The following is a 5,436-nucleotide window of genomic DNA, read 5'->3' on the forward strand; positions in this document are numbered from 1 at the left end:
AGACACTTGCTTCTGCTTACAATAAATAATCTAGCACAATATATCGATAGCAAAGTCCTAAGCCACCCTTTTCACTTGGCAAATGTTTTTCTCTCCTTCCAATCCAAGTATTATTGGTTCTAGAGATTCTACTTCTGATATTAAAACAATCAAAAAGATCCTCCTTCAAGAGACTAGAGAAGTTATGTTTAAAAAATAGATAATCGACTGAGTTGTATTTTAGTGCTCAATCAAATAGTAAGCCTAAGTCATGAACTATCCAAATTTATTAGTAAATAGAATATTAGTTGCTAGTTCAAACCTTTAAGAATTTCTTTTGATTCTTAAAAGTGAACGAGTCTTTACTTTTCCTTACAACAGCAGCTACAGAAAAGTCTCCCTTTTCTCTCTAATATGTAATATATACTTGGAGAAACATGTAAAGGGACCCATTTATAGGTTTTAGTTCTAAAAGTATGATTGAATATCTAAATTAAAAATCAACACAGTAAATCATACTCCACAATAAATAAAATGATCAAAAACCAATGCTTCTTACTTATGCACTAAGTAGTCAAAAGTTGACTTTTTTTTTCCAAGTTCAAGATGTATTCTAATTAATTCATGTATTGAAATGATATAGTTTATTTTCATTTTGTATATCTCTAAATAGATGAATTATGATATACAATTTATGCATAGAACTTATGTCTCAATGTATAGACAATTACTATTTACACCACATACTATATTACTGAAAGCATCTAATTTTCTTACTGTAGATATTTTATAGATTTAGATTTATCAAACATAATTACCAGTAAATTGGCATATGCAGTGCATACTAAAGAAAAACTAATATTAAAAAATTAAATAAGAATATAAACATAACAAAATCAAATAATGTTGTTTGCATTTAACTTGTTCTATGTTGGATTTCGTCATCCTCAATTAAGTGTCCACTTTCTAATAAAGGCTCTAATAATAGGAGAATAGGTTACATGGAATCAAGTAGATTAATAAGTAGAAAGGTATTTTAGTGAACAAAGCTGACATATCAAATTCCATAGGCAATATTATAAAATAATAAAATATAGTATAGGCAAAATTAAATTCTCAGTTTAGATCATCCAACATATTGTACCATTTATATTTTGTCCAATTAATCTTATAGTAAGAAATACTTATAATATTTTAAATATTGTAAATTTTAATCGTAAAGAAATCGAACTCTGCCCCATTCCATTCATGCTGGACGGTCATCCCATAGTGTAAATATGTAGCAAGTTATATTAGCAAAAAAGTAGCTTCCAGGAAATTAAACTAAATATGTTAATGAAAAGATATCAACAAGAGCTGCTGCTTAAAGCTGAGTATCGCTGGAGGCAGCATGCGACATGTTGATCAGTGGCTACCAGGCTACAAATTGAAACCATCAACATGAAGGAGAGTAATTTCCACGGTGCAACCCAAGTTTGCAGACTAAGCAAGCACTCCGGACGGTTTACAACATTGGATATTTGATGCAGGACCGAGACGGGAGAAGAGCTGACGTACGCAGTGAACGGCCACGCGGAATGACTGCTGCTGCTGCTAAATACGAAGACAGAGGAAGAGGGAGGGAGAAGAGGAGGAGAATAAGAGAGGAAGAGAGGCAGAAAGGAAGTGAAGAGGGAGAAGAGGAGAGGAGGAAGAGCGAGAAGGAGGAAGAGAGAAGAGGGAGACGTGGGGGAAAAGTTCTTAATTTTTCATTAATCCTAATCATCATAAAAGTCCCCTCTAAATAGCTCAAATAAGAACAATTAAAATAAAACCCCCTTATACAAAATAATTTCCAATAAGCCCAAAATACACAAATAAAGTCCTACAATAATAAAACTGCAAACAAACCCAGAAATAAAAGAAAATAAAGTGCAAATAAAATAGAGGACTAAACGAAAGAATGATCAGCTCTGATATCCCCATCAATATTCCATCAGAACCATCCTGGGAGTGTTACTCGTCTTCAAGGAAACTCCTTGGGACAATGGACTTCGTAGAGTCATGCAGGAAAACATCATTAGGAGAGAACTCGATCGGCTATTCCAGATACTGGAAGACGGGATAGAACATGTCCAAACTTAGTGCACTTGAGTAAGTCATGCCTCTTCGTGATTAATGTTAACAGTCATGCATCAAAACCGCGAATATACATCGGTTGAGGGAATCACACAGCCTGCCACCAGCCCAGAAAATAATTATAACATATAGATGCAACTTCCTGAACACTTTTCATGCAGATAATCTACTACAAGACTACCGGACCCTATGAGTAGTCTGTGATGAAGCACAGTTGTTTATTAATTTCAAAATAAAATTCAGATTCTCAGAGGCGTAAGAACATATGAAGCTACCAATACTTAACCAAATTAGCCCCAGTTTGAAATAGTTCTGATGTACAATCATTTGCGCATGGCATTTGCATGAACGAGTTGTAAAATCCCAGAAAAAAAAAAAAGAGGTTAACGGGCCGGCCCGAAAAGACCGGACCCGTATCCCTCTTATGATCGTGCCCTAGGCACGATCGTAGAAGAAGCCATTTTGAGGGAGAGGCGGCGGCGTTGGAGAGGGCTCGCCGGAGGGATTTGAGCGCCGGAGGAAGGAACCGGCTGGCCGCGGAGGAAGCCGGAAGCTTTTCCCTCCCTCGGTGAAGATCCCCCACAAATCAAGAGAAGAAGTCTCGGATCCGTGCGTGAAAACCCAAGACCCTCCTCCGATTTCTCGCCGGAAAGTCGCCGGAACACCCTCATCGGGCCGAGGTAAGCATGGTTTCTTCTTTTGCGTTCCATTTGCCTGGTTTTGGGTCATGTTTCCTGGGTTATGGCCGATGAAATCACCGAAGAAGGATCCGAAACAGGGTACCCCTGTTTCGGCTCCTCTCCTCCCGATTTTTGGCTGCCGTCGGCCGCCGGGATGGGCCGAGATCCATGGTAATTGTGGGTCGGTCGGGACTGTAGGAGGTCAGAGAGGGATTTTTAGGGTTTATTGGAGAAGGGAAGTGATGGATCCGAGGTCTTCTTCCTCGTGACTCCATCTTCTTCCTTTCCCCTTTCCCTCACGTCGGCGGCAGCGACGGCAGCAGGCCACCGGCGGCGACGGTCATGGGCCACGGGGGTTGCTGTCGAGTGGGGGCCGAGCCACTGTTAGGAGGGCTTCCGGTGGATGTTTGGAGGAGGGGAAGAGTGGTTCTTCCGTGGATGAAAGAGGAAGGGGGAAGGGAGGAGAGAAGTCCTATCGAGATTGGAGAAGGGGGAGGAAATCATGCATGCTCTTGGGAGGAAGAAGAAGAAGAGATAGAAGAGGAGATCTCTTCTTCTCTCTTCCCCTTGTTCGGCCACCATCGCCGGCGACTGCAACAGTGGCGGCCGGCGATAGTTCGGCCAGTGGTGTTGTTGGGTTGGGGAAGGAGAGGGCACAACCACCATGGCTATTGCCCTTGGACCAAAGAGATGTGAGAGAGGGAGATGGACTCCCAACCATGAAGAGAGAGAGATCTTTCTTTTTTGGTCTTTTCACCAGGACCGATCATCGTCGCGGCATGGCTGCGGCCACGGCTGGCGACGATATAGGCTGGTAGTACAAGGTGGGAGTCGGGCTATCCCGACTGCCCTAGATCTGGAAGGATTGAGATGTTTGGGGACCTGGTGATGGACCCCATAGTAGATGTGAATTATGGTTTAGAATATTTAAATATTAAATAATTTAGTTGTGATTTATAATTGATGTTGTAGAGGAAGAGTCGGCGGTGCCAGGAGATTTTGATCAGGGGACTCAGCACCCCAGCGCGTAGGTTGTGATTCGGACCGTGTTTGAGTCAGTCTACAATTTCTGTAAGAATCCCTATATCCGAGCACTTTATTTATGCATATATTGGATTTATCGTTGGATATATTTTATCAGTATGTTACTATTTGTTTTTGAGCTTGTATGACACTATGAGGTGTGCATTTTGTTTATTATGAAAGTATTGGAATAATTAAATTGGGAAGGAATAACATATTTTTGAGAAATTATGGAAATATGTGACGTGATTAAAATGTGATTAAACATGTAAAACTAGACATGTAAAATGGGTTGAACTAACCTTGTCATGAGATAGCCTCTACGAGCTTATGCGTAGGATAGCTGCCACGAGCTTACGCGTGGGATGGCCTCTACGAGCTTATGCGTAGGATAGCCTCCACGGGCTTATGCGTGGGATAGCCTCTACGAGCTTATGCGTAGGATTGCCTCCACGGGCTTACGCGTGGGATAGCTGCCACGAGCTTATGCGTGGGATTTGTGCAGTCTTGGACTGGGTCATGAACTTGGTTAGTCCAAAGCCAGAAGCGAAAAGTCTGAAAACTTGAGAATCAGAGTAATACGGGAATGGATCACATAATGTGAAAAAAGATTTGTGTATATGTACTGATTATATACACTTGTTGTTTGTTGAGCTTTTGAAAAGATGAAATGGCATTTATTTGATGTTTTGATTATTTTATTATTATTACTGTGTATGGCTGTTGAGATTCTTACTGGGCTGGAAAGCTAATACTACATTTACTTTCTTTTTCAGAGGCTCTGGATTTGTAGAGACCATTGGGTGGGACGAGAAATAAGATCAGCATGGAGTCTGATTGCTGGATAGATAGGAGTTAATCTATCTTTTATTTATGGACATTTGAAATTATGTAATAAATCAGTACATTTTAGTTGGTTTAGTTTGAATACATTAATTATGGATTTATTGGAATTGTTGTTTATCTTAGGCCTTGCATGATCTTTAGGCATTGCTCTAGGGCTCATGCGGCCGGTCGCGTGGCCGGACCCGGGTGCTGAGTTCGGGGAGTGACATTTGGTATCAGAGCCGAGGACGACTCTTGTCCGATGGTGGAAAGGGTGTGAGGCCCAATAGTCCCACATCGGAAAGACTCGTTCCAGAGCCTGGGCATATGAGGCGGGTGTCTCCTAATCCTGCAGACGCGTTTTGGGTGGAAATCAAAACCGAGGAGGGGTGAAGGACGCTTGCGTGAAGCCCCAGAACCGGACAATATCTGGCAGGGGAGTCCCGTGGTCCCCCCTCATGTGGCCCCCACGTGGGCACTAGGTGCCTCACGTGCCTCGCAGAGGCGGGGGCGTGACACGAGTGGACCTAAAAAGCCAAGTATATTAGGGTTAGAGTAAAAAAAAAAATCATCTCATTATCCCAAATAATGGGACAACACATATTTTCTCTCAGTTAAAATAAATCATTGCCGCATTTGGAGTTTTAGCATGTAAAATTCATAATTTCACATGAATCAACCTGCATATATAATATGCATCCAGCATCACAATATTGAACAGCAATATAATGCGGTAGCTGATATTTCATCCACCTTGCAGTTTAGCCTCTGCAATTGATGACCTTACCTCATTGAAGAGCCTATGCCACAA

The 5,436-nt window shown here is 41.5% G+C and overlaps 1 long non-coding RNA gene across 1 annotated transcript; it reads left to right on the forward strand.

Annotated features, from left to right (window-relative positions):
- The first annotated feature begins 1,755 nt into the window (after positions 1 to 1,755).
- Positions 1,756 to 4,763, forward strand: LOC120109909. Its single transcript, XR_005510696.1, has 3 exons — positions 1,756 to 2,777; positions 3,750 to 3,848; positions 4,577 to 4,763. It is a non-coding gene; the product is annotated as an uncharacterized LOC120109909 (long non-coding RNA).
- Positions 4,764 to 5,436: the final 673 nt, after the last annotated feature.

Source organism: Phoenix dactylifera, chromosome 2, assembly GCF_009389715.1.
Source record: "Phoenix dactylifera cultivar Barhee BC4 chromosome 2, palm_55x_up_171113_PBpolish2nd_filt_p, whole genome shotgun sequence".
NCBI lineage: Eukaryota > Viridiplantae > Streptophyta > Magnoliopsida > Arecales > Arecaceae > Phoenix > Phoenix dactylifera.